Source organism: Mercurialis annua, linkage group LG7 (genome assembly GCF_937616625.2).
Source record: "Mercurialis annua linkage group LG7, ddMerAnnu1.2, whole genome shotgun sequence".
NCBI lineage: Eukaryota > Viridiplantae > Streptophyta > Magnoliopsida > Malpighiales > Euphorbiaceae > Mercurialis > Mercurialis annua.
Window position 1 is genome coordinate 19,604,450 of NC_065576.1, and position 26,130 is coordinate 19,630,579.

The 26,130-nt window shown below is 35.0% G+C and overlaps 1 long non-coding RNA gene across 1 annotated transcript; it reads left to right on the plus strand.

The window, feature by feature from the left end:
* The first annotated feature begins 24,241 nt into the window (after positions 1-24,241).
* Positions 24,242-24,937, plus strand: LOC126654679 (uncharacterized). The gene is made up of 3 exons (XR_007632670.2): positions 24,242-24,336; positions 24,555-24,671; positions 24,807-24,937. It is a non-coding gene; the product is annotated as an uncharacterized LOC126654679 (long non-coding RNA).
* Positions 24,938-26,130: the final 1,193 nt, after the last annotated feature.

Genomic DNA, 26,130 nt, shown 5'->3' on the forward strand with positions numbered 1-26,130 from the left:
GTTGGTTATACTCCAAGTGTGTGTATACACTATATTTTTATTTTAAACGAGACCTTATCTTTTCAGATTTGAAATTGTCTAAGTATTTTGGTATATTGACAAAAAGGTATTTTTCATAAATAAGAAATTTGCAATGCTAATTTTACCCTTCTGATGAAAGAAAGGAATTTTATCAAATTGGATTCAAAAGGAATGATAATTTTGTCGGCTTAACGATTTTTTCAAATCGTGATTTTATTTATAAATTAAGGTTTTTAAGTGACAATAAAATTTTAATGTTTGTAAACATTAATGTCTATTTAAAATATGGAGGATTTTGCCACGGTTTAACTTTTACGAGAAAAGTATAAATCGATGTTAGAAAGTTTGGTTTAAAGAGCACATAAATTTTGTCAGTTGTACTGTTTCATAAATTTACAAACGTATTTAAAAGTAGGAAAACTTTCGGATTCAAAATGTGGATATTTTGAAAATTTTTAAGGGTTTGCAAAACTGATGGTTTTTCAACGGTAAAGGTATTTTCGATTTTGAATGCAAAAGTAGGTGTAAGACGTAAAGTCTTTTAAACGGGGTGAAAAATTTCGTATATAAAAGATTTTGTATTAAAAGATTTTATACCCACAGGGGTTGGTTTTGAGCATAACTAACAATCTGGTCGTAGTAAACTGGTCGTTTTGATTTTTTGTTGTATACGAGGTTATAGTCAATTGATTGAATAATTTTGAAAAGTGAGTTCGATTTGGTTATATGAGATAGTTGATTCGCGAATCGGGAATCGCGGTTATTAGGTTTCGACAACCATGATTGGTTGATCGATTTTGTTGATTATTGATATTATTATAATGTTTCGGTCAGTGGTTAAACCCTTGGTATGAACGACAAAATTTTAAGTTGTGTAACTAAGTGAGATGCAGTCGATGTTTAGCTTAGTTGGGGCATTATGTTTCTAAATGATTAGTAGAATCATTGTAATTGAGATTGTTATTGCTAATCTGGAGCTTCTATTATCATAAGTCAAGTTCACGTTTTCTTGGGAAAAACGGTATGCGTCTTGTGTTTTATGGTTCATAAGTTAATGGTATTATCGAGTTGGTATTAATCATCAAGATTGGATGATTGTTATATTGTTGTTGTGGAACCGAAATATTCTATGAAGGTTTTTTTGGCTTTTGTTATCGATTATTTTGAAGTCGAGATGTTATAAGTGGAAGTAAAAAAAAATTGTTTTAGAACGATAAATTTTATCTGCTATGTTGCCGTATCCTTGTTGTTATTTGAGGCAAAAGAGTTTGGAATTGTAAGAACTATAGTCGAGCTTAGTGCTTGATCTTGTATTTGATATTGGGGAATTTTATTTATTTTTAATAGATGAGTATCGAGCTGGTTTTGGAAACCATTCTGGTATAGAGTAATTGTGACTCTCAGTTGAATAATTGTGTTATTATTAGTTGGAGCATATAATTGCTAGAAACATAATTTGGTACATATGTGTGCTGTGTAATAGAGTTTTTTTTTTACCTAGAGTTGCGTTATCGTTTATGTCTAGTGGAAATGGTGTCGGTACTTTGGTAACCTTTGAGTGGTTTGGTTTTTGCAACTGGAGGTATTGATTTGTTTTGAGGGACATCCTGTTGAGTTTTGCTTACACGTGTACGTAGGTCGTTGAGCAAGGAATACCTTTGACTACATTTGGGTTGGTTGAGAACTATTCTTTGATGACAGAGGTCGTTTGCAGTTTCGTTGTTTTTGTTGTCCTGGTTTATGTTGAGTATCTTGTTGGTGCGTTTTAATCTCGGTTATGTGCATTTTGTTCAGCTAGACGTGTAGCTTTATATTAAATGGTACGTCGGTTGTTGTGTTTTAAATTCGAGGACGAATTTTTGATAAGTTGGGGAGAATGTAATATCCTATGTTTTTTTTTGGATTGTTTTTATGAACTTTCCGAGGTGTTTTGAGTTGATCTTTGGTGGTTTGGTTCATTGAAACCTTGGTTTGGTGTTCTTAATCTTTTCATTGATGTTTGGCATTGTTATAAGTGTTTAAACCTTCTTTTGGCCAAGGAAAATTGAGTTTTAACTTTCAGGATCGTTTGGACGATCGTTCCTTAAATGAACGATCGTTTACAATTGTTTTTGTACTTACAGTGTTTTGAACGATCCCGTAAACGATCCCTAAACGATAGTTCAAACCATTTTGAACGACCGTTTATTTTTAAACGATCATTTACGCTGAAATTCTATAAATACGACTTTAACGAATTAAATCAGTTTTCACCCAATTCTAAAACCCTAAAACGTCTGTTGCTCTCTGATTTTCATATCCTATTATTCCTTGGTCCCTTTTAATCAATAGTAAGTATTTATTCACTCCTCTCCATTGTTTAATCATTGGATTAACACTAAATCATGTTTCCTATTCGTTGTTCTTCCTTTTATGTTGTCATAGGCTGATTTGGATTATTATATTTTCTGGATTTCCTTCTATTGATTGTTCTTAGTCTATTTCAAGAGGTATGTAACTCTAATCTATTGCTATGCCTTGTACAAATCGTTAGATGATGTTTTGATTCATTATTTTGGATGGTTTGGCTTATATTTTCTATTTTTCTTTGATTCTAAAATCTGTAAATGTTGATTTGTATTGTAATTGTCTTGTTTATGTCGCTTGTACCTTGGGTGGATTGGTAGGGTTGATGAAATTGATTAACTAATCAACTTGTTGAAGTTTTTGAGTTATAATAATGTTTTAGGCTTACTAAAAATCTGGAATTTTTGTATAAGGTTTGTCTTAGATTGCTAGTTTTTGATTATTCATTGATTGGTTAGATTCCTTGGAATAGAATTGAGATGGTGTTGATGGAGGTCGTTCTTCATAATAATTTGCTGTTTTAAGAACTTATTAAGTGGCTAAAAAGATTATTCAAGGGCTAATTTTAATCAATTAAAAGTTACTTTGGATACCAAATTGAGGGGTGGTCTAATCAATGTTTTGACTTATGTTATGTTGCTTAGTTTTACCTTGAGTTGTTGGGAAATCAATTGACTTATATTGTGGTAAGTTATCTTAGGAGTTGGTATTGTATACCTTGGGTTATTAGAAATATATTATATGAATAGTTTGATTTATTTGGGGCACTAGGCTTTGGTCTAGTTATTAATATCAATTGGTAACGGTTTACTCTGTTGAAATAATATCGTTTTGGAGTATTTTAAATTGTCAAAGTATTTTATAATCTTTTCTTGGGTAATTAGCGTTTGAGAATTTTTAACTTGTTATTGGCTAAATTATAAATTTAGTTTTTAAAACGCTTTTTTAACTTACTTTAGTTAAATATTTGTTGTAACTTTGGTTACTTAAATTCTAAGCTATTGGGTTCCATTTTGAATTTGATTTTTGATTCTATCAAAGTTGTTTTATTAATTATAAACTATAATTTATAATTTAAATATATTATTTTATCAAAGTTATTTTTGGAATTATAAACTCTGGTTTATATTTTGCTAAAATATTTGGGTCTGGTTAGACTTGGATCGCTCGACATGTGAGATTAGCTTGATAGTTATCAGTAACTCGGCTAACCCACTGTTTTGGAAATTGGATTGTTTTATCATTTAATGTTATTTAAATAATATTTTCCGAATTGGATTATAAAGCGGGAAACTCAATAGGCTTGGTTTGTTTACGTTTGATGTTTATCTGAGTATGACGTTTACTCTAGATTGCCTTACCTTAACTTGTTGTTTGTGCTAGTCCTATGTGGTGTCTAGTACTCTATAGAGTTAGGGTTGTTTTAATAATTATTCATTTGTGCTTAGACTCGTCGACTATTCGTGCTTTCGAGGCGAACCAAGTCTAGGTTGCTTGTCAGGAGTTTTCACGTGGATTAGCAAGCAGTGAATTTGTACTTACTATTTACCGCTTTATTAAGTAAATTGTTATTTTAATATATAAATATATATTATACGTATATTTTGAACTGTTTTATCATTATGTCTTTTAGTTGGAACATGCTACCTAATGGGCATCATTAGGACTGCGTGCGCACCGGTATTGATCTAGATAAGGCATGTGAAATGTGGTGGTAACTCGGTGTGAGCATAGCTCTCGGGACCAGTAGAGTAACTCGGTGTAGCTCAGCTCTCGGGACTCTGGTTATGAATAAAGAGTGGTCGGTGGTAACTCGGTGTAGCTCAGCTCTCGGGACCAGGCCTATTGGATTATGGTTATATGTAGTATTGTGGATTAGGGTTCCAACTATTAAACGTAATGCTGTTATAAATGTTTTAAACGGTTTTAAAGGTTTTCCACTTGATAAATGTAAATAGTGGTATAAACTCATCTCCGTATATCTGACCCCGTTGTTTTTCCCAATTTTCCAGGGTTATGATTTGAGAGAGTCAGCTGATCTCCGTTTATTTACTTTCCTCGGAGGTTCCATTTATTTTGATAAAGTTATTAAACTTTTTTATTCTTAGACCACAGTAGTAACTAGAAGTCTTTATATTATTCTAGTTGTTTGTCGGATTGGTCCGACCGGATATATTTGCTTTGGCATGTTATACTGTTATTCTGATTTATTTATATATATGCCATCTTATAGACTTGTAGTTGTACGAGCATTGGTTTTATGCAGGTACATTGTTTAAATTATAATTGTTGGTTATCCGCAAAGGCTAGCTACGGGTTTTGTAACAACCATACTCATACCCTTGCGCCGGTCGCGATTCATGAAAATGGATCTTGACATTAAGCCATACATATGAAACGTTACGAAATAAATTCAAATGTTTAAAAAGTTATGAAACAAATCATAACGTTTAACCTTTTTAGCGATTTAAGCCAAACGTTTAGAACATTACGAAACAAATCTTTACGTTTCACCTTTTTTGCTATTTATGCCAAACGTTTAAAACGTAATAAAAACAAATCAAAACAATTAAAACATTACAAAACAAATCCTAACATTTCACCTTTTTAGCGATTTAAGCCAAACTTTTAAAACATTACGAAACAAATCTTAACGTTTCACCTTTTTAGCGATTTAAGCCAAACGTTTAAAACGTTACGAAACAAATGCAAACGTTTAAAACGTGACAAAACAAATCCAAACGTTTCATCTTTTTAGCTATTTAAGCCAAACGTTTAAAACGTTAAGAAACAAATCTTTAAGTTTCACCTTTTTAGCAATTTAAGCCAAACGTTTAAACGTTACGAAACAAATCCAAACATCTCACCTTTTTTGCGATTTAAGCATAGCGTTAAAAACGTAACGAAACAAATCCAAAAAAAACATGACGAAACAAATCCTAATGTTTCACCTTTTTAGCGATTTAAGCAAAACGTTTAAAATGTTACAAACAAATCTTAACGTTTTCTCTTTTTAGCGATTGAAGGCAAACGTTTAAAACGGTACGAAGAAAATCCAAAAAAGACATGATGAAACAAATCCTAATGTTTCACCTTTTTAGCGATTTAAGCAAAACGTTTAAAATGTTACGAAACAAATCTTAACGTTTCAACTTTTTAGCGATTTAAGCAAACCGTTTAAAACGTTACGAAACAATTCTTAACGTTTCCCCTTTATAACAATTTAAGCCAAACGTTTAAAACGTTACGAAACAAATCCTAACGTTTCGCCTCTTTGTCGATTTAAGCCAAACGTTTAAAACATTACGAATCAAATCCAAATGTTTCACCTTTTTAGCGTTTTAATGCAAACGTTTAGAACATTACGAAACAAATCTTAATGTTTCTCCTTTTTAGCGATTTAAGACAAAAGTTTAAAACGTTATGAAACAAATCCAAACGTTTAACACATTACGAAACAAATCCTAACGTTTCACATTTCTAGAGATTTACGCCAAAAGTTTAAAACGTTACGAAACAAATCTAAACGTTTCACCTTTTTAGTGATTTAAGCCAGACGTTTAAAACATTATGAAAAAAATCCAAAAAAAACGTGATGAAACAAATCCTAATGTTTCACCTTATTAGCGATTTAAGCAAAACGTTTAAAATGTTACAAAACAAATCTTAACGTTTCACCTTTATATGGATTTAAACAAAACGTTTAAATGTTACGAAACAGACCTTAACGTTTAAGCTTTTTAGCGATTTAACCCAAACGTTTAAAACGTTACGGAACAAATCCTAATGTTTCACCTTTTTGGCAATTTAAGCCAAACTTTTAAAAAGTTATGAAACAAATCTTAATGTTTAACCTTCTAGCGATTTAAGCCACACGTTTAAAAAATTACGAAACAAACCTTAATGTTTCACCTTTTTAGCGATTGAAGGCAAACGTTTAAAACGTTATGAAACAAATCAAAACGTTTAAAACGTTATGAAACAATTCCAAACGTTTCACCTTTCTAGCGATTTAAGCCAAACGTTTAAAACGTTACGAAACAAATCTAAATATTTCACCTTTTTAGCGATTTAAGCCAGACGTTTAAAACGTATAGAAAAAAATCAAAACGTTTTGAAAATAATCCCAACGTTTCACCTTTTTAGCAATTTAAACCAGACGTTTAAAACGTTACGAAAAAATCCTAACGTTTTACCTTTTTAACGATATAAGCCAAACTTTTAAAACGTTACGAAAACAAATCCAAATGTATAAACTGTAACGAAACAAATCTAAACGTTTCACCTTTTTAGAGATTTAAGCCAAACGTTTAAAACGTTACGAAACTTATCCACACGTTTAAAATGTTACGAAACAAATCCCAACGTTTCCCCTTTTTAGTGATTTAAGAAAAACTTTTAAAACGCTATGAAACAAATCTTAACGTTTCACGTTTTTAGCGATTTAAGCTAAACATTTAAAAAGTTACGAAACAAATCCAAATGTTTATAACGTTGCGAAATAAATCTTAACGTTTCACCTTTTTAACGATTTACGGCAAACGTTTAAAACGTTACGACATAAATCTTAACGTTTCACCTATTTAGCGATTTAAGCCAAACATTTAAAACGTTACAAAACAAATCCAAACGATTAAAACATTACAAAATAAATCCTAACGTTTCACCTTTTTAGCGATTTAAGCCAAACGTTATGAAACAAATCTTATTGTCTAACCTTTTTAGCAATTTAAGCCAAACGTTTAATATGTTACGAAACAAATGCAAACGTTTAAAATGTTACGAAACAAATCCAAACATTTCACCTTTATAGTGATTTAAGTTAAACGTTTAAAAGGTTACGAAACTTTTCGAAACGCTTAAAACGTTACGAAACAAATCCTAACGTTTCCCCTCTTTAGCAATTTAAGCCAAACGTTAAAAAAGTTGAGAATCAAATCGTAACGTTTCACCTTTTTAGCGATTTAAGCCAAACGCTTAAAACATTACGAAACAAACCAAACATTTAAAACGTTACGAAACAAATCCTAGCGTTTCACCTTTTTAGGAATTTAAGCCAAACGTTTAAAACTTTACGAAACAAATCTTAACGTCTCACCTTTTTAGCGATTTAAGCCAAACGTTTAAAACGTTTAACCTTTTTAGCAATTTAAGCTAAACATTTAAAAGGTTATGAAACTTATCGAAACGTTTAAAACGATATGAAAAAACTCCTAATGTTTCACCTTTTTAGCGATTTAAGCCAAATGTTTAGCGATTTAATCCAAACGTTTAAAACATTACAAAACAAATCCAAACATTTAAAACGTTATGTACAAATCCTAACGTTTCACCATTTTAGCGATTTAAGCCAAACTTTTAAAACGCTACGAAACAATCTTTGCGTTTCATATTTTTAGCGATTTAAGCCAAACGTTTAAAACGTTACGAAACAAATGCAAACGTTTAAAACGTTTATAAAACAAATCCTAACGTTTCACGTTTTTAGCTATCTAAGCCAAATGTTTAAAATGTTACGAAACAAATCCAAACTTTTAGAACGTTAAGAATCAAATCCAAACGTTTCACATTTTTAGCGATTTAAGCCAAACGTTTAAAACATTACGAAAAAAAACCTAACGTTTCTCCTTTTTAGCAATTTAAGTACTTTTAAACCTTTACGAATCATATCCAAACGTTACTCTTTTTTGGCGATTTAAGCAAAACGTTTAAAACATTATGAAAATGTCACGACCCATTTTCATGAATCATGACCGGTGCTAGGGCATGGGTAATGTAGTACCAACACCCGTAGCTAGCCTTTCTTATATCATACAATTCAATTAAACCTGCAGAAAACCAATGCTCAGGGGCAACCGAGACTTCAGCCTAATTCTAGCAGATATAATATTCAACAGTTAATATAACATGCTTATCCAATTCTCAGTCTGAAATAGGCATAACATAAACCAGTGTAAATAATGTAACATGCCAAAGAAATATAACGTTTCTCCTTTTTAGCAATTTAAGTACTTTTAAAACTTTACGAATCATATCCAAACGTTACTCCTTTTTAGCGATTTAAGCAAAACGTTTAAAACATTATGAAAATGTCATGACCCATTTTCATGAATCATGACCGGCGCTAGGGCGTGGGTAATGTAGTACCAACACCCGTAGCTAGCCTTTCTTATATCATACAATTCAATTAAACCTGCAGAAAACCAATGCTCGGGGGCAACCGAGACTTCAGCCTAATTCTAGCAGTTATAATATTCAACAGTTAATATAACATGCTTATCCAATTCTTAGTCTAAAATAGGCATAACATAAACTAGTGTAAATAATGTAACATTCCAAAGCAATATAACTAGTCGGACCAATCCGACAAAAAAATGTAATAATAATAAAGACGTCTAGTTACTACTGCGGTCTAAGAATAAAAAGGTTTGACAGTTTATCAAAATAAATGAAACCTCCGAGAAAAGTAAAGACGGAGATCACCGGACTCTCTCAGATCATAACCCTGGGAAAAATTTAGAAAACAACGGGGTCAGATATACTGAGATGAATTTATACCACTATTTACATTTATCAAGTGGAAAACCTTTAAAACCGTTTAAAACATTTAATAACGATATTACGGTTAATAGTTGGAACCCTAATCCACAATTCTAAATAATAACATAATTCAATAGGCCTGGTCCCGAGAGCTGAGCTACACCGAGTTACCACTGACCACACTTTTACCATATCCAGAGTCTCGAGAGCTGTGCTACACCGAGTTACTCCATTTGGTCCCGAGAGCTATGCTCACACCGAGTTACCACATTTCCATAAATACCTTACCCATATCATTACCGGTGCGCACGCAGTCATAATGATGCCCATTAGGTAGCATGTTCCAACTAAGAGGCATAATATAAAAACAGTTAGAAATATACGTACAATATATATTTAATATTAAAATAACAATTTACTTAATAAAGCGGTAAATCAGTAAGTACAAACTCACTGCTTGCTAATCCACGTGATAACCGGCAAGCAAATAATCTTGGTTCTCCTCTAGAGCACGAACAGTAGTCGGGTCTAGACAATATAAAATAATTATTAAAAACAGACCCTAACTCTAGAGAGTACTAGACACCACATAGGACTAGCATAAATAACACGTCGGAGTAAAACAATCTAGAGTAACACTAAATACCCAATAGGTAGAAACGCCCAATTAATACAAGTCTATTGAGTTCTTGTTTTAAAAATCCAATTTATAAATATTATTTAATAACTTAAAATAATAAATAATTTCCAAATAGTGGGTTTGCCAAGTTACCGATAACTACTAAGCTAACCTCACTTGTCGGGTGACCCAAGTCTAACCCGACTCAAACGTATATTAAATATAAACTCGAGTTTATATTTATAAAATAATTTGATCAATTAATAAACCATTAAAACAGAACTCAATAACTTCCAATTCAAGTAACCCAAATTACAAACCAAAAACTTATCCATTTTAAGTTTATAAAAGTTTAGGGACTGTACTTTAGCCACTTTGATATCCGAAATCAATTTAATTACTTTTGTTTATAATTAAAACAAAATATAAAGTTACTAACCAAAAACTTATTTAAATAAGTTATAAAATTAATTAAGGGCTAAATTGTAATTTAGCCAATTTCATGCCAAATTGATATTCGAAATTAGATATAGTTATCATAATTCAAAAAGAAATATAGAGTTATAACCAACAACTTAATCAAATAAATTAAAAAAAAAACGTTTTAGGGCTAAATTATAATTTGGCCAAATTAACATCCTAAACTAATATTTGAAATTAAATATAATTACCCGAGTAATTATATAAACTTTGGTTGTAAATTATATTGTTTTCAATTTATAACGTTCAAAGCAAATTTAATATTATCAAATTAGTAATTGAAATGAAATCTAAAAGTTTATTGTCAAAAACAATCACATAGAGGGGACTTGGGTAACTAGCAAATTGCTCAAGGGCTCAAATGTTCAATACAAAAAGAACAAGGGTTTCAATTAAATAAGCCAAAATTACCCATGACCTAATAATACCCTTAGCCATCTTCTTTATGATTAAAAGCCACTTCCCACCAGATTTCAATTTGAAATCAACGAAAGTTCACCATGAATCCAGCAATGACCAAGCCACAACCAAACACCACATGACAAACCAAATCATTCAAAGAAAATAACTCACTAAAACAGAAATCCCAATAAGACAACTGTCCATAATGGAATCATCAAACTAAGAACGACTCTATACCTTTACTGAAATCAATCGTTCCGAGAACGACGAACAAAATTTTGGAAACGATACTGAAAGCTTAAACGAACAACAACACAAGAGATCTATAAAACATAACATGACATAATCATAGTCAAAAGAAAGAAAGGAATCAGCAGCAACATTCTTAAGAAACAGAATCAAAAAATATGCATGAATACAATGGAACGGCGGCGATGGAAACGAGGTCGATTACGTACCGTTAAGCGAAAATGAGATAGGGAATCGTAGATACGTGAGTCTAGAATCTCTGAGATCAAACAGAATCGATTTTGATCTAACAACGAGCAAGAACGATTCAATTAACGGAGGTGCCGTTTATGAGTTAAAACAGAAAATTAAACATAGGAAACTTACCGATGGACACTAAGGTTTTGGAGAGGATTGACAGCGATTTAACATAGGAAAATCCTGAGTATTTGACGGCTAGAGTTGTTGAATATGAGAAGAAGGATTTAGGGTTGACAAACTAGGTATTTAAAGGAGTAGAATTTGAGTTGAAAACGGAAAGAGCAGCGAGCCAGAACTGGCTAGGGAGCACACTGCTGTTGAACATAAAAAATGCATGGGTTTAATGTGCATAGGCTTCATGAACTTAATGGGCCAAAAGGAATTAAAATAATGTATGGTAATGAATTGGATTGTGTTTTGCATGGGCCAAATCAAATAATTTATCCAAATCAAGGATTAGTAAGCGACTCCAAATTATTCCGGAAACTCATTAGAAAAATTTAAAAAACTTATGGGGTATTACATTCTCCCCAACTAATTAAAAATTTAACATGATAAGCAAATAACAGCAATAAAACATGTAACATAAATAAAACTCATAGAATCACATAATATCAAAAATATCGTACCTCATGGAAAAAGAAAAGGATAGCGATTCCGCATATCCGTCTCGGTCTCCCAAGTGCACTCTTCGACAGAATGATTGCGCCAGAGAACTTTGACCATTAGAATCTCCTTGTTCCGCAACTTACGCACTTGCGTATCAACAACCTCAACTGGCTGTTCCTCATACGATAACTCTTGGTCAATCTCAACGCTCTGAGGCACAATCACGTGCGAAGGATCAAAAACGCACTTCCTCAACATAGATACATGAAACACAGGATGCACTAAAGACATGTCTAGCGGCAGAACCAAACGATAAGCCACATCTCCAATCCTCTCTGAAATCTTGTAAGGACCAATATACCTCGGTGCCAACTTTTCCTTGACACCAAAACGAACCACGCCTTTCATAGGTGAAACCCGAAGAAACACGAAATCACCAACATGAAACTCAATGTCTTTTCTCTTCGGATCAGCATAACTCTTATGCTGACTAAAAGCAGTCTCTAACCTTCGTTTGATCAACGGTACCTTCTCTGAGGAAATCTGAATAATCTCTGCTCCCAAGAGCTTACGCTCTCCAACCTCCTCCCAACAGATAAGAGATCTACACTTGCGCCCATACAAAGCCTCATAAGGCGCCATCTCAATACTCGCATGGCAACTGTTGTTGTAAGAAAACTCAATCAACGGCAAATGAGCATCCCAGCTACCCTGAAAATCGAGAACACACATCCTGAGCATATCCTCCAACGTCTGAATAGTCCTCTCAGACTGACCGTCAGTCTGAGGATGAAAAGCTGTACTGAAATCGAACCGAGAACCCAATGATTCCTGTAACGCTTTCCAGAATCTTGAAGTAAACACAGAACCTCTGTCTGACATAATAGAAACCGGTACACCATGCAAATGACAATCCTGTCGATGTACAACTGACCCAACCTCGAAGCAGGATACGAAACCTTGATCGGAAGGAAATGAGTTGGCTTGGTCATACAGTCAACTATCACCCAGATGGAATCGTACCCATGTCGAGTACGTGGTAAACCAACCACAAAATCCATGGCAATCCGCTCCCACTTCCACTCTGGAATAGGTAGTGGCTGCAGATAGTCAAAAGGTCTCTAATGCTCCAGCTTCACCTGCTGGCAAGTCAGACACTTAGAAACATAATCAGCGACATCCTTCTTCATCCCGCTCCACCAGTAGGTACCCTTAAGATCATGGTACATCTTAGTAGAACCCGGATGAACACTATAAGCAGACTTGTGCGCTTCCTCCAGAATCTGGTCCCTCAAACCATCTAAATCCGGAACACACAATCTCGAACCATGTCTCAGAACTCCATCCACAAAAGTAAACTCAGAATTACCGTCCTGTTGAACCTCCTCAATAATCCGTTTCAACTGTGGATCCTCAGCTTGTAAAGCTTTGATCCGATCAATCAAAACAGGCTGCACTTGCAACTGTGCCAACAAACTACCGGCCCGAGAAACCTGAAAACCATAGATTGAAGCTATCAAACTGTGCCACTCTCTAACCATGGTTCTACGCCCAACCTCAGTGATATGGGCCAAACTTCCCGAGGACTTGCGACTCAACGCATCGGCTACCACATTAGGCTTACCATGATGGTACTGAATAGTACAGTCATAGTGCTTCAGTTGCTCTAACCACCTCCTCTGTCTCAGATTTAACTCTCGCTGATCAAAGATGTACTTCAGACTCTTGTGATCAGTGATAATCTCATAAGTAGCACCATACAAGTAATGCCTCCAAATCTTCGGCGCAAAGACCACAGCTGCTAACTCCAAATCATGAGTAGGGTAATTCCCCTCATGCTTCTTCAACTGTCTGGAAGCATAGGCAATCACATGTCCATGTTGCATCAGAACGCAACCCAAACCAATACGAGACGCATCACAATACACTGTGAAACCGTCAATGCTAAAAGGCAATGCCAAAACCGGAGCTGTAGTCAAAATCTCCTTGAGCTTCTCAAAGCTCGCCTCGTACTTGTCAGTCCTCTCAAACTTAACACCCTTTTGTGTCAGCTTAGTTAACGGTGCAGATATTCTGGAGAAATCTTGCACGAACCAACGATAGTAGCCAGCTAAACCTAAAAAACTCCTGATCTCGGTAACTGACCTCGGCCTCTGCCAATCCATAACTGCCTCAATCTTCTTCGGATCAACCTTCATCCTATCTTTCGACACCACGTGTCCTAAAAAGGTAACATGATCCAACCAGAACTCACATTTTGAGAATTTAGCATACAACTGATGCTCACGCAACGTCTGTAGTATACTCCTCAAATGGTAAGCATGCTCCTCCTCACTCCGAGAATAGATTAAAATGTCATCAATGAAAACGATAACGAATTGATCCAAAAACAGCTTGAACACTTTGTTCATCATATCCATGAACGCTGCTGGTGCGTTAGTCAGACCAAAGGACATAACCAAAAACTCAAAATGTCCATACCGCGTCCGAAAAGCAGTCTTAGGCACATCTACATCACGGATCCGAAGTTGATGATATCCAGACCTCAAATCAATCTTGGAGAAACACTTTGCACCCTGCAACTGGTCAAATAAATCATCGATGTGAGGAAGAGGATATCTGTTCTTGACAGTAGCCTTGTTCAACTGTATGTAGTCGATTCACAATCGAAAGGAACCATCTTTCTTCTTTACAAACAGAACTGGAGCACCCCATGGAGAAGTAATCGGTCTGATGAGCCCACTATCCAACAACTCTTGTACCTGGTCCTTCAACCCCTTCAGCTCTACAGGAGCCATCCGATACGGTGGTATCGAAATCGGAGCTGTTCCAGAAACCACATCAATGAAAAACTCAATATCACGATCAGGTGGTAATTCAGCCAATTCCTCTGGATATACATATGTGAACTCACTCATAATTGGCACACTATGCATATCGCTAACTTCCGCTTCCACATCTCGAACCACAGCAAGAAAACCCTGGCAACCCTTGCCTAACATCTACTTCGCTTTGATGGCGGAAATAAGATTCTTAGGTGTCTCCGCCTTTTTTCCCTGAAAGGAAAAAGGTAAATCACCTGGAATCCTAAACTCGAATGACTTCTCTCGACAGTCAATAGAAGCAAAGTGGCGTGACAACCAATCCATCCCCAAGATGACATCAAAAGAAAGAACGTCAAGCACAATCAAATCAGCACATAATTCTCTACCCTGAATAACCCCTGGACAAGAAGGATAAACAACGTCCACTACTACACCTTCAGACATAGGTGTAGACACAGTTAGAGGTTCACTCAAAATAGATGGTGCAATACCCAATTTTCCAGCAAAGCATGTAGACACAAACGAATGGGTTGCACCCGCATCAAATAACACCAAAGTATCTATAAAAGAAATCGGAATGGTACCTTCCACCACGGCATTTGATGCACGCGCATCTTGAGGAGTAAGAGCGAACACTCTGGCCTGACCCTGCGACTGGTACTGGGAACTCTGTCTAGAAACATAACTGTTGGAACCTCTTCCACCGTTACCACGGCCACCAAAACCTCTGCAACCAGAACCACGGCCCCGCTGGCCACCAAAAGATGCTGCAGGTTGAGAGTACCCTACAGACTGTGTAAACGCATGTATCTGCTGCTGTTAAGACGACTGCGCAACACTGGAGTTAGACATCTGCTGCCCAAATATCGGACACTCCCTGGAGAAATGACCCGGCTGGCCACAAGTAAAACAACCTCCTGGAGCTAACTGGCACTGACCATAATGCCTATGTCTGCAATTCTGGCAGAACGGAATGTTAGATCCACCACTGTACCCGCGTCCTGAACCACGGTTACTCCCACTGCTGCTAGAACTGTACGGAGCACTACCCTTGTTGTGCGTCCGACGACTCCCCCTATTGGCCTGAGAAGAGCCGTTGTAGTAGTTCCCACTACCATGCTGCGCTGGGGCCTGCTGCCCCCCACTAGGAAGATCACTCTTTCCCTTCTGAATCTGGAAAGGGTCAGAGATCATCCCAAACTGAACCAATGAGCTCCCCATCCGACGAGCACTATCCACTACTCGAGAGAACTCCATGTCTGTCCCTATCAGCAAAGGAAGAAATTCCAAGCCTAAACCCCTAATACAGCGGTCATTCACCCGCACTCAATCACCCTGTAGATCTGTAGCAAACCGCCCCAAACGGACAAACTCCGTAGTGTAATCTGCCACTGATCTATCCCCTTTCTTCAACTGTAGCAACTTTTCTCTGAAATTCGCAGTAACAGAGAAGGGTAGATTGAAGCCTCTGAACCTGACCACAAACTCAGCCCAAGTCATTGTAGCCATCTCTGGTCTGATGTTATCACGAAACCAGTCCTTAGCTGGACCCTTCAGCGACATCTCCATAAGCATCACTGATTAACGGTCAGTAGCCTGAATCCTCTGACTGTTGTACTCAAACTCCTCCAAAAAGTCAAGGGCATCTCCTGTGCCATCAAATGTAGTCGGAGTCAACTTTGTGTAGCTTATCACCGCCTCTCTATCTGTCGGAACATGGTCGACACCAGCAAGTCCACCAATACCAGCTACAGCACCAGCCTGAGGTTGTTGTTGCTGCGCTATCTGAACCAGTACAGTACACAGATTTTGCAGAAGAGCCTGATTGTTATGCATCTCGACAATCCCAGTCAAGAAAGTAGTGAAGTCGAACGCCTGCATGTTCGGTGCCTGTTGCACCTCCGATGCCTGCTGCACATCCGGTACCTGCTGCACTCTTGGTGCCTAAACGCCTGCTGCTGTCCTCTACCTCTACCAGCTCCTCTACCTCTACCAGTAACTCTACTTCTACCACGTCCAACATTTACCTGAACTGGTAGTACATTCTGATCGACTTCCATGGAAATCGCATCATCAGCCTCAATTTCTTGCTCTGCCGCAGCACGAGCACGAGTACGAACATCGTTGTTCATATCCTAAGGATTGAACAAAAACAATTTAAATACACAGATATTTCATACCCATGTATGAACAAAACAAGCAACAAATAGAATTTCTCGAGAAATCAACAACAATAAAATATTCACCCAAGTGAAAATAACATTAACAATTAAAAACATCAGATCAACATATAATGACTAACTCGACACAATCCTATTGGTGTAGGCAGAATGTTTTAAAATCAAAAGATGACGTTTTAAAGACATGACAAGAAACCTACATCCGCAGTAGTTCCTAAGACACAACAACACTTAACAGAGTAAACATATAACAAGCAAATAGCCTTGGTTTGAAACAAAAGCTCTGATACCAAGTTTGTCACGACCCATTTTCATGAATCGTGACCGGCGCTAGGGCATGGGTAATGTAGTACCAACACCCGTAGCTAGCCTTTCTTATATCATACAATTCAATTAAACCTGCAGAAAACCAATGCTCGGGGGCAACCAAGACTTCAGCCTAATTCTAGCAGTTATAATATTCAACAGTTAAATAACATGCTTATCCAATTCTGAGTCTAAAATAGGCAATAACATAAACCAGTGTAAATAATGTAACATGCCAAAGCAATATAACTAGTCGGACCAATCCGACAAACAACTGTAATAATACTAAAGACGTCTAGTTACTACCGCGGTCTAAGAATAAAATGGTTTGACAGTTTATCAAAATAAATGGAACCTCCGAGAAAAGTAAAGACGGAGATCACTGTACTCTCTCAGATCATAACCCTGGGAAAAATTTGGAAAACAACGGGGTCAGATAGACCGAGATGAGTTTATACCACTATTTACATTTATCAGGAGGAAAACCTTTAAAACCGTTTAAAACATTTAATAACGATATTATGATTAATAGTTGGAACCCTAATCCACAATTCTAAATAATAAACATAATCCAATAGGCCTGGTCCCGAGAGCTGAGCTACACCGAGTTACCACTGACCACACTTTTACCATATCCAGAGTCCCGAGAGCTGTGCTACACCGAGTTACTCTATTTGGTCCCGAGAGCTATCCTCACACCGAGTTACCATATTTCCATAAATACCTTACCCAGAGCATTACCGGTACGCACGCAGTCCTATTGATGCCCATTAGGTAGCATGTTCCAACTAAGAGTCATAATATAAAAACATTTAGAAATATACGTACATTATATATTTAATATTAAAATAACAATTTACTTAATAAAGCGGTAAATAGTAAGTACAAACTCACTGCTTGCTAATCCACGTGATAACCGGCAAGCAACTAATCCTGGTTCGCCTCTGGAGCACGAACAGTAGTCGGGTCTAGACAATATAAAATAATTATTAAAAACAGACCCTAACTCTAGAGAGTACTAGACACCGCAAAGGACTAGCACAAATAACACGTCGGAGTAAAACAATCTAGAGTAACACCAAATACCCAATAGGTAGAAACGCCCAATTAATACAAGTCTATTGAGTTCTTATTTTAAAAATCCAATTTATAAATATTATTTAATAACTTTAAATAATAAATAATTTCCAAATAGTGGGTTTGCCGAGTTACCGATAACTACCAAGCTAACCTCACTTGTCGGGTGACCCAAGTCTAACCCGACTCAAACGTATATTAAATATAAACCCGAGTTTATATTTATAAAATAATTTGATAAATTAATAAACCATTAAAACAGAACTCAATAACTTCCAATTCAAGTAACCCAAGTTACAAACCAAAAACTTATCCATTTTAAGTTTATAAGAGTTTAGGGACTAAACTGTACTTTAGCCACTTTGATATCCGAAATCAATTTAATTACTTTTGTTTATAATTAAAACAAAATATAAAGTTACTAACCAAAAACTTATTTAAATAAGTTATAAAAATGATCAAGGGCTAAATTGTAATTTAGCCAATTTCATGCCAAATTGATATTCTGTAATACCCCGTAATAATTATCTAAAATTTCTGATGAGTTTTAGTACAAATCTGGATAGTATTCGGTTTCGGTGTTTCGATTGTGGTCCGAGTAAGGTTGGGTTGGTTAAAGTTTTAAATAGGTTGTTTAAAAATTTAAAAGAGAAAAATTTAAAAAAAAAAGGAAATACTTCTTATTTGGTTAAGGGTCTCAAACGAGACCCTTAAACGAAAACGCCTGGTCTCGTACGAGACCAAGGGTCTCGTACGAGACCCTTTGTAAAAATGGGCGTGTCTCGTTCGAGACCTAAGCTGCTGAGTGCAGCCAGCCTTCACCCAGCCTTCCCCCTCTATATAAATTACATGATACTTCACGTTTCTTTCATTCACCATAGCAGCAAACCCTAGCAGCCATCTTGCTCTTCAAAATCCCTGAAATTCTGGAGCAATTATCGTCATAAAGCTTGCTGAAATCCATCAGTGAGTTCCATTCTTCCTTGTTCTTCAATTCTGTTTTAGCTTGTAAACGGCATCTCCGTAAATTGGATCGTTCTTGCTCGTTTGTAGATCAAAATCGATACTATTTCGTTCCGGAGATTATAGACTCCCGTATCTACGATTCCCAACTTCGTTTTCGCTTAACGGTACGCTATCGATCTCGTTTCAACCGCCGCCGTTTCATCGTATTTATGTGCTTTGTGATTCTTAAATAATAATTCTGCCGAGGTCCTTGAGCCAAGCTTTGATTCTCTATGATTGTTAATAAACATCTTTGGTTGTTGGATTAGCGGAATTGAATTGAATTGTATTGTCCCGTTGTATTGTTTGAATCGTGTATGTTCATCGGTGTTAATACCGTTTCGTTTCATCGTTTCGAACAAACAGTGGCTGCCTCTTCTCATGTATTATGTCCATGATCTTTGCTTCTAAGTTGTTTAGGATCCTTTTATGCCTTAATGAATGAGTTTCATGAATCCAGAAACTTCAAATGTTAGCTTGACAAATTCATGGTTTCAAATTTGTATTTGGCGGAAGTTTGTGCTGTTTGAATAGGAAGAAGATGGCCTAATGGTCACTTTAATAATCAATTTATTTTGTTTAAATCAAGTAGGTACTTCAAGTTAGTGTTATTAATTTCTAATTGATTTGATATTAACTTTTAGTTTGCTTCGATTTATAATTGGTAAAATGAAAACGACATGTACTTTATAACTTAAATTCATATAATTACTCGGGTAGTTATAATTGATTTTAATATCAATTTGGCACGACAATTTGGCTAAATTACAATTTAGCCCCTAAAGTTTCTAAAAACTTATTTAAGTTAACATTTATCTTTTGGATCCTTGTTTTGATTTATAATTTAGTAAACTAAGAGTGAGTATTAAATTTGATTTTGAATATCAAATTGGTTAAATTACAATTTAGTCCTTGAATATTTTTATAACTTAATTAAGTGGGTTTTTTAGTTGTTAACTTTATATTTTGTTTTAATTATAAACAAAAGAAATTAATTTGACTTTAAATATCAAATTGGTTAAAGTACAGTTTAGTCCCTAGTTGGCTAAAGTACAGTTTAGTCCCTAATTGGCTAAAGTACAGTTTAGTCCCTAATTGGCTAAAGTACAGTTTAGTCTCTAAACTTTTATAAACTTAAAATAGTTAAGTTTTGGTTGTAATTTGGGTTACTTGAATTATATGATATTGAATTCTATTTTTAAATAGATAACTATTTTATTAAATATTTTACTTTATAAACTCGGGTTTATAATTTAATAAAGTTTTGGTTTGAGTTAGACTGTGGTCGCCCAACAAGTGGGAAGAAGCTTGGTAGTTTTAAATAACTCGGCTGACTCACTGATATGAATTTTAACTTGGGTTAAATTAAGTTGTTTAATAAATTACTCGAATTGTAATATATATAACTTATATGATTTGTACTTTATAACTTGGGTTATATTTGGAATGCATTTAATATAAGTGTTTATTAAATGTGGCTTGATATTGCGTTGTGCTAGTACTATGTGGTGTCTAGTACTCTTTAGAGTTAGGGTCTGATTTTAATTATGATTTCAATATTTTATTTAGACCCGTCGACTGCTCGTACTTCAGAGGCGAATCAGAGTTAGATTGCTTCTCAAGTTTCACGTGGAATAGCAAGCAGTGAGTTTATATCTCTATTTACCTCTTTATTAAGCAAATATTATATTTTGTATATGTATATGTATAAACAGCTTTTGAACTGTTTTTCGGCATTGTGGATTTGATTTGGAACGTGCTACTCGATGGGCATCATCGGGACTGCGTGCGCACCGGTAATGATTATGGTATTGATGTAGGTTTGAGATACGTCTCACCTTAGTAAGGGCGCCGGTGGAAGATACGTCTCCTGGGCTCACTATTTATTAAGCGATAGTCGGGGATCGGTTATTGAGGTACGTCTCACCGACACGACAATGGATTTAGAATTGTGGTTTAGGGTTTCATTGATAATCCATAATGAAAATGTTTTATTAAACGTTTTAAAGGTTTTTAACTTAATAAATGTAAATGGTTATATAAACTCTACTCAGTAAAATCTGACCCCATTGTTTTCCCAAATTTTCCAGGTTTGTGATTTGCGCATTTGTCGATCTCCGTTTCTTCATTCTCGGAGGTTCTTTATTTATTTTCAGAATAAAAGAGTCGAACTGTTTTAAACTCTTAGACCGCAGTACTAGTATTGGATTATTTATGTTTTAGTCTTATACTTATTGTTTTAGACTATTGTTTGTTGATATAATTCAACTATGATTTTATCAGCTTTGGCATGTTACAGTAACTTTGGTATTATATATTGATTGCCATGTTGTTGGAGTTTAATTTGAAATTAAGTACACTTTGAATATATGTTGCTTAAATATACTGCTAGACTAGGTTGGAGTCTCGGTTGCCCCCGAGCATGTTGTTTTCTGCAGGTACAATATTTTAAATGTTATAAATTGGTTATCCGCAAGACTAGCTACGGGTTTTGGTACAACCATACCCATACCCTAGCGCCGGTCACGATTCATGAAAATGGGTCGTGACATATTCGAAATTAGATATAGTTATCATAATTAAAAAAGAAATATAGAGTTATAACCAATAACTTAATCAAATAAGTTTTTTTTTTTAAAAATATTCAAAGGCTAAATTGTAATTTAGCCAAATTAACATCCCAAACTAATATTCGAAATTAAATATAATTACCTAAGTAATTACATAAACTTTGGTTGTAAATTATATCGTTTTCAATTTATAACGTTCAAAACAAATTTAATATTATCAAATTAGTAATTGAAATGACATCTAAAAGTTTATTGTCAAAAACAATCACATAGAGGGGACTTGGGTAACTAGCAAATTGTTTAAGGGCTCAAATGTTCAAACAAAAGAACAAGGGTTTCAATTAAATAAGCCAAAATTATCCATGACCTAATAATACTCTTAGCCATCTTCTTTATGATTAAAAGCCACTTCCCACCAGATTTCAATTTGAAATCAACGAAACTTCACCATGAATCCAGCAATGACCAAGCCACAACCAAACACCACAAGACAAACCAAATCATTCAATGAAATTAACTCACTAAAATAGAAATCCAAACACTACTTAAAAAACTGGTTATAGTGACGAAAATTTGTGATGGAAAAATTCCGTCACAAATTTGTGACGGATTAGTGAAGGATTTGTGACTGATATTAAATTTATGACGGATTTGTGATAGAATTTTCCGTCACTTATATTAGTGACGGAAATATTCGTCACAAATCCGTCACTAGATTTAGTGACGGAAAAATCCGTCACAAATTTGTGAAGGATTTATGACGGATTTGTCTTACCACACAATTTGTGACGGACAAATCCGTCACAAAGTTGCGACGTCACAAATCCGTCACAAATGGTGACGGATTTGTGACGGAAATTCCATTGCATTAATAAAATGAAAAGACTCTCTTTACATTAGGTCAACATTTAAAACTCTTCCTCTCTTGTTTTCTCAACCGCTGCTCTCTCTTTCGTTGCTCCTCTCCTCTCCGTGCAACTGCTTGTCTCTGTTCAGCTATTGTCGCCGCTCTCCGCTGCTGCTGCCGTCGTTTTTCCACATTAAACTCATCCTCTCAGTTTTTATTTCTTCTTCCCCGACTGCATCATTAAGTAATTTAAAGGTAATTTCAATTGTCTCTCTCAACTCTTCATTTCCCCTTTACTTTTCTCAATTCGTGGGTTCTATTTGATGGGTTATTAATTAGTACTGATTTTATTGAAAGCCAAGTTCTGAATTTTTTCATGTTTTTGTTTAAAGTCAACATTGCATTAAAAATTGTGTTTAGTTTGCCTATTTCATGAAATTTGTGAAAAAGTGTTGTTCTTTTACTTCCATATGACTTTAATTTGTTTGCTGCTACTTGTAAATTCTGAAAAGTTTGTAAATTTTCTTTGGTAGAATTTCCAAACCCTAATTTTATAAAGAATAAAGAAATGGAAGGGAGAATGGGCATACATGGCGAATGAGTGTGAATGAGAAGAAATTTATTGAGGCAACTTCAGAATCTGACTTGAGAATAGAGAGCGGTAATTAGCACGAGTATCGTTAATTAACCATCAAATTTGGCAGGCAAGTTCTTCTTATTTATGAAATGAGTATTTTCAGTACTTTGTCTTGTTGGAATTAGCATTGAGCAGTAGAGATCAACAAATTTCCAATGCTAGGACAATTCAACTTGTGCATTTCAAAAGTCTGAATTGTTTCATTGTAATTAACTAATTAGGTGGTTAGATAAAGTGCTAGGTATCAGACTCACCCCATGGGATTAGGACAACCAACACTCATTTTGTTGAATCTTCATCAAACAGGATCCCTTTTTAGTGGCATGGCTTTAGTCCCTGGATGGGGTAGGGTAATTCTAAAACCCATATATATAGCATTTTACGAATTTTCCACTGTACTTAAATAATTAATTAGTTATTATGCTTGCATTCCATTCTCTCAAATTTTGGCTTTGAAATTGTACCACTTAATTGACAGTTTCAAAATAATTGCAAACAACAAAAGTGACTCTTAATTTTTTTTTAAAGGGAAACAGTTCTTATCCATGTGTTTTTTTGACTTGACTTTGCTACTAAACCTTAAGAATGGTCATATGTTCAGTACTAATTCAAATGTGGAAGGGACACGATGTGAGCAATTGCCTGCCTTGAGCGCTTTGTTGGTGGATTGGACATATCTGACAAAGACATTGATAAGGCAAAAGAGGTAAGGGAATTGCCCAAGAACAATTTTTCTTAAATGTGTTATAGTTACAAAATGAAAGGACAGTGAGAAAATCTGAGTAGTTGATTTGGAAGTTGTTTTATTTGCTAAGCATTTCTGTATAAAATACATATGATATATTCATTCATTAAATTCTGCATAATTGAAAAACAAAATTGACCGATATGCTTGCAGAGGTCAAGTTAAAAAGTATGAACTAAACCACATGCAATATGTACTGATAATGTAGTTATCTTTTTATATATTAATGTTGCTTTTAGTTTGGTTACTGCTTGTTGCATTCTGCAAGCCTACTGCTTGCCGCATAACTAAAAGAAAACATGCATAATTAACATCATTTTCCTTAGAAAAAATAGAAGGGAATTTATATTAGACCCACTTTCATGATTTTAGGGAAGCTAGAGAGTTTTTACTTATTGGTTGATGTGCTAAAAGTAACTAAATATATTTGAGAAATTAGAATTCTATATATGGTATCAATTTCATTTTTTGATGATTAATTCTGAAACTGGAAGAAGTCTGGTTTAAATTTTCTCTTTCGTTTTGTGTTTTTTGTCTAGTGTACAATGAATTTGTAAGGCGTATTTGGACGGCGTTCTGATATACAAGTTATATTTGCAAGAAGATAGAGAGAACAAGAATCGACTATTTCAAGAATGGTAAGTTGATTACTTTTTCGTTTTTATTTTATATTGGATATTCTACTTAATATTGTTACCTAGGCCTCCTTGACACTAAGTGGCTATAATTCGCATTATCTACGTATCTTGCTAGTTTGTTGTTTCTTTGACAATGCTTTGTCCCTAGGTGTTGGTTTTAGTATTTGTTTAATGAATCTGACTGTTATGCAAATGCATTATTTTGATGGGTGTGACAGTGAGTACAAACTCTGTTCTTTGTTGAAGGCGGTCGATGGCCCTCAGAATTTGTCTTTGTGAATATGGATGCTTCGCCTTATAGTCTCCTTCAATCACTTTTTGATCATGAACACCATGTAAGCTATTTTGAGATGATATAATGAACACTACTCTCCATTGTCATCCTAATTATGCAGTTGAAAAACTTTTTTAGCTTTGTGATGCATTTATAGTTTGTTAAAACTTACATTTAAAACTTGCTCTCTTTGAAGGTTGGAATACTTGATGAGGAGAAGATCTTACAATGGATACAGAAATCAATGTTGGTGTTTGCAATTTGGAAATTTTTTTTGTGTTATGTAACATTTGTACTTTATATTGATAAACAACAGTATGTGATTAATATACTTTTCAAATTTATGAGTATCTACTATAAATTTTATAATTTCCTTTTGCAAGTAGTTTTTAATTAGATAATTTTAATTGTTTATTACATTTATTATAGCAATAATCTTAATAAATCAATTATAAAAAATATAAATTGAAAATTGTTCATCGCAAATTTAGTGACAGAAATTCCGTCACTAATGTGACTTCTCACTAATAAGTCATCAAATTTGTGACGGAATCATCCATCACTAATTGGATCTGTTAAAAATCCTTCACAAAATTGTGATGGATTTGTGACGGAAGATACCGTCACAAAATTTGTGACGGATTCTTCAAGATTGACTATTGGATTTAATGACGGAATTTTCCGTCACAAATCCGTCACAAAGTTGTGACGGATTTCAAATTCCGTCACAAATTATTAGTGACGCCAAAAATGGTGACGGACAAAAATTCGTCACAAATCCGTCACAAATGGCAGTTTGTGACGGATTTGTGACGGATTTTTCCGTCACAAACAGCCTGTTTTTTTGTAGTGAAATAAGATCACTGTCCATAATGGAATTATCAAACTAAGAACGACTCTAGACCTTTACTGAAATCAATCGTTCCGAGAACGACGAACAAAATTTTGGAAACGATACTGGAAGCTTAAACGAACAACAACATAAGAGATCTATAAACCATAACATGACATAATCATAGTCAAAAGAAAGAAAGGAATTGGCAACAACATTATTAAGAAACAGAATCAAAAAAATGCATGAATACGATGAAACAGCGGCGATGGAAACGAGGTCGATTACGTACCGTTAAGCGAAAAAAAGATAGGGAATCGTAGATACGTGAGTCTAGAATCTCTGTGATCAAACGAAATCGATTTCGATCTAACAATGAGCAAGAACGATTCAATTAACGGAGGTGCCGTTTATGAGTTAAAACAGAAAATTCAAGATAGAAAACTTACCGATGGACACTAAGGTTTTGGAGAGGATTGACAGCTATTTAACACAGGAAAATCCCGAGTATTTGACGGCTAGAGTTGGTGAATATGAGAGGAAGGATTTAGGGTTGAAAAACTAGGTATTTAAAGGAGTAGAATTTGAGTTGAAAACGGAAAGAGCAGCGAGCCAAAACTGGCTAGGGAGCACACTGCTGTTGAACATAAAAAATGCATGGGTTTAATGTGCATAGGCTTCATGAACT